Source organism: Arachis ipaensis, chromosome B08, assembly GCF_000816755.2.
Source record: "Arachis ipaensis cultivar K30076 chromosome B08, Araip1.1, whole genome shotgun sequence".
Taxonomy (NCBI): domain Eukaryota; kingdom Viridiplantae; phylum Streptophyta; class Magnoliopsida; order Fabales; family Fabaceae; genus Arachis; species Arachis ipaensis.
In genome coordinates this window covers 117,764,088-117,771,636 of record NC_029792.2, presented here as the reverse complement: position 1 = coordinate 117,771,636, position 7,549 = coordinate 117,764,088, and positions in this window count along the sequence as shown.

The window sequence follows — 7,549 nt, the reverse complement described above, 5'->3', positions numbered from 1 at the left end:
TCCAATCTTTGCCTCCTAAACCTTAAATCACTTAACAAACATATCAAGGCATCTAATAGAATCAAGGTGAATTAAATTTAGCTATTTTGAGTCCTAAAAAGCATGTTTTCACATTCAAGCACAATTAAAGGAGAATATACAAAACCATGCTATTTCTTGAATAAATATGGGTAAAAGGTGATAAGATCCCCAAAAATCAATACAAGATAAACCGTCAAATTGGGGTTTGTCACTCCCCACACTGAAATGACAACATCGTCCTCGATGCTCCTCAGATCAAGTCGGGTGAGAGTGCATCTCCACCATCTCCTGTAGGTGGATGTGCCTCTGGCTCTGCCAACTGTGGTTGTGGCTCTGGCTCTATAGAGGTCTGCTGCTCGGTAGGAGCCTGTGTCTATGCAGGGGCCTCATGACGGGTCTCCTCTGGCTGAGCCTCCTCTGACTGAACCTCCTCCTCGGACTAGACCTCGTCATCAGAATACTCTGAAGGGGTGTCAGGCTTAGAGGGAATGTCAATACCGCCAGAAGTTACTATCCTCTTTAGGTGTGCATAAGTCTCCTGTTGCGACGCTCTGACTGCTCATGGCGACGCCGGTTGTGACGCTCCAGCTGCTTATAACGTCGCTGGTTGCGATGTTCTATCTGATCCATGTGCAAAAAGAGGCGCAACACTAGATGGTAGATCGGCTGAGATGCGGATGATGGTGCTGGTATAGAAGATGCGGATGGTCCTGCTAAAGGTGCTACTGATGATGTGGCAGCCTCTGTAGGAGTAGTAGTGGGTGCTCTGCGGCTCAGAGGTCCGAATCGCTTGCCGTGCGGAATAACCTTCTTGTGGTCGGCAACCAGCGGTCTCTCATCCTGAGGCTCCGAAGGTACCGTAGCCTGGCGAGCCATCTGGGTGATCAAACATGGGGATGCCAAGGTGCCTCTGACATGTACTCAGGACATATACCTCCTGATGAGTCTTGGAAGGCACAGGTCCTTTCCTTCCAAGACACACCAAATAAGAATCACTATGTCTGCTGGCACCTCCGACTCGTGAGTGCTAGGCACGACATAGTTGCTTAGTATCTGTTGCCACAACCTAGCCTCATCATTGAGATAATCAACCTTGATGCCCCATGGAGTCGACTTCGACTTCCCGATTGCCCATGGAACGTCAGGGTGAATAGCTACACGATGCCGGACGGCATCCCAATCAAAATCCATCATGCGAATAGCCTCTTCAGCCCTAAGAAAACCATCCTTATCATCTGTTTTCAGCCTGAAATAGAGGATCTCTTCTATTGCTTCCTCTGTGACTACAATCTGTTTGTCCCGAAGTTGAACCGCATCAAGCGTCGTCCGATAATAGTTGCAGTAAAACTCTCAGACCCATGATGAGTTCACTTCTACCAGCTCTCTATCCAAAAATACTCAACCCTGCTGTTCAATTTGCTGTTCAGTGTACTTTCTCATCTCGGACGGTATTTGCAACTTTCTCTCCAATTGAAGGTTCTGCTTTTCTAGAAAGTGCAGAAACTTAAGTTCACAGTAGAGATTAGCAAATTTAACTGAGTCAGAAGAAGCTATATTCTGATCAGCCTTCTCCTTCGCAATAAATTACTTCTCACACCAAAATTCATCTGCTTTTACAGCGGATGACTGTGCTTTCTTCCTTTTACTAGAGCTGGCGTTGCCTTTCCCTTTTTTGTCAGCCATCCTAAAAAATAGAATTCACAGGATACAAGATATCAAATAAAAGCAGAAGAATAGAAAGGCAAACAGTATATGATCAAACAGACAGAAAATCAAGAATAGAAGATTTAAAACTGAAACATGATGTAAGTGTATAAAATGTAGTTTCTTGGAATGGAATGAAAATAGAATTCAAAATCAATCAGAAATCACATTCCAAGAAATTAAACACAATAAGATTTAGAATGCTTGTCCATTAAGAAACAGAAATTTGCTATGCCTCAAAAGAATTTAAAAAGAGTTAATTGGAAAAGGGAAAATTAAAATGAAAAGTTAGGAGGTTAGTTGAATCAAAAGTTAGAAAAGAAAATTAGAAGTTAGAGGCATAACAATTAATGCTCTCAACCAAGATAATTTCAAAAATTTTGAGAGACAACCATACCCACATTCATGATATGCAATGCAAGTCATTGATGATGAAATTAGTAAAGCAAGGTAAGTACAAAAGAGAGGTATAATTCATCATCAATGTGTTTGATCACAAAATTGTAAAAATTGGTGTGAAGAGATTAAGAATTAGCACTTAGTGTAACCTAAAAAGTATTGAGACACAAACTTCATTCAAAAAGGTTACAAAAGTGAGTTGCACCAATTGTTACAAATCTAAATAACCTCAATCAACATTACACAAGATTAGGTAAAATAGAGAGTTACAAACATAGGTTTCAATGGTTGAAGAAAAGAGAATTGAAATAAACCATGAAGAAGAGAGATTTTGACCTAAACTTGAGGATTCAAAACATAGAAGAGGTTCATGTCAACAAAGGCCTATTTGACACAGAAATCCATCAAATAGCTCCTTATTGCCGTCGACCAAGTAATTCAAATAAAGGGAAACAAAAAGGGAGCGAAAATGCTAGCCGATCAATTTATGAATTAAATCTGGTAATGGCAAAACATAACTAAAGTAACAGTTCACCAAATTCAGTTCACAAATTGGCATCTAATTAACACAAAAGTTTTCAAAAAATTTTGGCAGCATTCTGGCAGTAAATTGGACGTTCTCGAAATACAATTAAGCAGCAAATTCAATCCATATGGACTTAGAATAAATTTAAACAAGAGTAAAACATAATAAACTCGTATGAAACTGGCATTAACACAGAGACAGCATCTAACAGCATCAACATAACACATATAGATTTACAAAATCACAAATCACCATCATCAACACATGATCAGAACAACTCAGACAAACACTCATTCCAGGCATCTGCATCAGCAAAAATCAGACCTAAATCCACTACAAAAGTCTTAATAAACTACCTAACCACCTATAATCCACTAAGCATGCATCTCTAACTAACCTAATTAACAGAAATTAAACAACTAATTAAACTGAGCTAACAGAAAATAGAAAAAGGCATAGAAAATAGAATTGAAAGCAGAAAAGAGAATGGAACCTGGAAAGGCAGAAACAGAAATGGAAGTGGGCAGGAAAGAAGGGTAGAGCAAAGTAATGCCGGCCCAGAGGCAGCGGCTCCAATGACGGTGCTGCGGGAGAACAGAGCAGGAATAGAGGAACGGCTCAGGAGCAATGCTTGAAGAATCAGGGAATGTGGCGAACTAAATAGAGAAGAGAAGAAGGAAGGGTAATGGTGGTTGGTGACAGGGATGCCAGCGGCGAAGGTGTGGCCGCGGCGGTGATGGTGGCAGTGAGGGAAGACAGAACGGGTGAGAGGAGGGAAAAAAAGGAAAAAGGAAAGAGAAGGGAGAAGAAGGATGGATCAGCAGCGGCTCAGGTTCGCCGGCGGTGACTGGTCAGTTGTGATTGTGCAGTGCTGTTTCAATGGGGGAAGGGGAAGCAGAGAAGATGAAACAGAGAGACGTTGGGGGTGAAGGGTTACACAAATGACCTAGGGCACTCGCGTCAGGGGGGTTATCACATATGAATCCACGCGTATGCGTGGGTGACGCGTAAGCATGGACATGGAGAAAATGGACATCTACGCGTGTGCGTCTATCATGTGTGGGCGCAAGGGAGGAAAAGAAGGGCTGACGCGTACGCGTCAGGCATGAGCACGCGTGATGGGAGAGAAATGAAAAATGATGCGTACCCGTGAAGCACGCGTACGCGCGGGACAAAATTGTGCTAAACACATAGTTTTAGCACCCATTGTACACAACTCTCTATCTTTGTGGCATGCATCAGCACAGTGCTCGCACGATCCTAGCACGCTGGAGATCTTGGGACCACGCGTACACGTGGGAGGGTGTTTTTTTTTTAACATAAAAACAAAAATGAGAACTCTCCCAACACTATATACAACTCTAAACCAACCAAAATTCAAATTAACAAAATCATTAAGTTTTTGAAATTTTTTTTTCAAAGGCAATTCAAATAGAACTTACAATTCAAAACACTTAACCTACAACCTAAGGCATCAACTTAATCAAACAAACTAGCAACCAAAGCAATATATACAAGAGTATGAAGAGAAGAAAACTACCTAGCAATGGCAAATCAATTCATTCATTGATTATATCTACAAGAGAATAGAAAGAGGTCATGGTGGGGTGTCTCCCACCTAGCACTTTTATTTATTGTCCTTAAGTTGGACAATTGATGGGGTCCTTACTATGGTGGCTTATGCTTGAATTCTTCCATGAATCCCCACCAATGCTTGCATATCTAACGTCCACCGGGATCCCAAATTATGTGCACAAAGCTTCCAAGAAAAATTAAACAAGTGACAAGACCCCAAAGTTGTTGATTGTTGAAGTGAATTCCGGGGTCCCAAACTTTATTTTTGCACCTGTCTTCTTGTTGATTATCATAGTTCAATCTGGGTGATAAGACTTGTGAATTCTCATTTAAGCACCATGACATCCTCCTAGATCTACTCAATGGAGTGCTATACCACCCTTTGCACTTAGACTTTGATGACTCAACCATAAGGAACCTTGAATTGTGGTACCAACCACTAACCCATTCTTTCTTGCTTCACATTCCACAAAGAGCTCTAAGTTGACCATCTGTTTCAAGCAAACCATATTCAAGTGGAATAAGAAAGCTTAGGGATATGAAGTTTACCGACTTGAATGATGTAATGGATGATGGTGACTTAGGAAGGGGTGTTTCCAACAACTTTGACAATGTGAGCTCCACTCCCTTGTGCTCCTCTTTGATTACATTCACCTCTTGACAAGCATCTTCCATGTCCATTTCTTGACAAGGTTCTTCATATTCAATTACTTCCTCACCAACTTCTTGTAACTCTTCTCCATCCTTCATGTCACAACTTGGAGGTAATGTGGAATCTATCACAACATCAACCTCGATTTCAATATAGAAGGAGACTCCTCAAACTCACGAGGATCATGTGTTGGTGTGGAATCATCATTAAGAGGCGAATTTGTTGCTTGTTCAACTTCTTCCAATTATTCATCATTCACCCTATGCTTTGGAGGTTGCGCACCCTCCTTAACATTGCTTTCAAGCTCAATAGAAGAAGGCTCAATAGGATCATCGAGGTGATTTATTAGTATGGACAAGAACTCATCAATAATTGAATCTAATTCTTGATCAACCTCTCCTAATTCTTCAACCGCTCCTTCCGGCTCAATTATCTCAACTTTCTCCTCTTGTTGCAATTCTTGCTTCAACTCCTCTTCTTCACCTTGAAGCTCCAAATTCACTTCCTCACTATACTCTTTGGTTGATCCTCCACATTCGTCAATGGGAGTGCCTTGATTGCATGAGCGTAGGTGGGAGACAATGCGGTCAATGGCTTTATTCATGGTAGCTAATATGGTCTCTAGCCCTTTTAGCTCCTTTTGATCCTCTTCTTCTTGCTTTTGAAAGTGAGAATAGAGATCTTTTTGTTCTTGCATGAAGGGATGGAGAGCTTCATCCAATGAAGGATGTGGTGGAAAAAAGGGTTCATTATTTTGGAGAAAGGGTTCATAATTGAAAGGTGGTTCATCTTGGTAAGGATATGAAGGTGATGTATATGGGGTTGATGGTTCTTGAGAATATTGATATTGGCATGATGGTGGCTCTAAGTATGGTTCACATGGCTCATATGATTGTTGGTATGGTGGATATGGGCTAGGATCATATGGAGGTGGATGGTGGTATGGGGCTTGTGAGTAAGGTTGTTGAGGGCTATGTTAAGGGAAGGGATTATATGCATGTGGTGGTTGTGGTTGACAACCACAATTAGGGTCACCACATCTACTAGATTGGTATGCATTAGGAGTTGGATTGTACCTATAAGAAACTGGAGGAGGTTGTTACCAAGAAGATTGTCTATATGCTTGAGACTCCTCCCACCTTTTATTGTTTCATCCTTGATGTATATTCTCATTGAAATTCCCATTTCCATTTCCTACAACATAGTTTGAACCAAACTCATAGTCAAAGGGATGAGAATTCATAGTAGAAAGTAAAAACAAAACAAAAGCTAATGAGAGATAAAGAAAACAAACTCCTAAACTAAAACTAACCACAAACAAAAAGCAAACTATTCACAATATTCACATATGAACAATAACCAATAACAAGCACACATTACACCTTCCCCGGCAACGGCACCAAAAACTTGACGTAGGATTTTATGTTGATCTAGAATTTCTCAATAAAAATGGAATTGTTTCGTTGCAAGCATAGTCTAGACCAACAACCACTCCTCCATCAAAGTTTAATTTTGTTTATCACGAGTGCAAACCAATAAAAATAACCGAGAGTATTAGGTCTCGGGTCGTCTCTCAAAGGAATTGCAGTGAGGTATGCACATTATTGGTTATGAGGTTCAAGGGTTGGTTTGCGGATAAGATGATAATAACCTAAATGACAATAAAATAAAGTAACAAATAAAGATAGCAAATACTAAAGAGAGGCATTCATGGCAAGGATTGAGAATCAAGACTTTCTATCCTAGTCATTAATCATATACAATAGTTATCAAGAGCTAATCCTATTTCGTTATCTCCAACATCGGGAGAAAGTCAATCATCATCTCCAACATCGAGAGAAAGTCAAATAAGCCTAGTTAATCCCAATCCATAAGTAATGTTAATGGAAGCAAGATTAACTAATCACTCTAGATCACCAACATAAGTTGGGTATTAATGACTCAAGATCACCTAATTTCTCTTTCCAAGTTAAGAATGCACAAAATCTACACTAAACCTAAGTCAAGTATTTTATCAAACAATTGGTGTGCAATAAAATAAAAGCATATTAAATTGCAAGAAATATAAATCTACAACTACTCAATGCAAGAAAATGACAATGACAACTCAAGAAAGCAACAATAAACAAAGAAACATCAAATTGTATTAAAGAAAATCAAAGTTAACAAGAGTTCATAAAACTAAAGAGTAGCTCAAAAGTGAAATTAACAGGAAGAAATAAGAGAATTAAACTACTAGATCATGAAAATGTAAAGAGAACTACACTAAAACAAGAAATAAAATCTGAAATTAAAGAGAAAATTAACCTAGGAACCCTAATTCTAGAGAGAAGAGGGAGCTTCTCTCTCTAGAAAACTACTCTAAAATATGTTTTCTACACTACCTAATTTCTCCCCCTCATTCCTTCTTGAATTTTATCTCAAATACTTCAGAATTAAGTTGGACTTGGGCCTTAGTGAGCTCAGAAATCGCCCCCAACGTATTGCCTTTAATGAGGTCACGTGACGCTTGTCCCGCGTACGCGTGGGTCACGCGTACGCGTCACCTGGCAAATTTCCTTATCACACATATGCGTCGCCTAGACGAATTTCTTTTTCACGCATACGTGCGGCCTTGAATCTTCCAAATCCTTGCTTTCCATGAATTCTCCATCTTGCATGCTTTTTTCTTC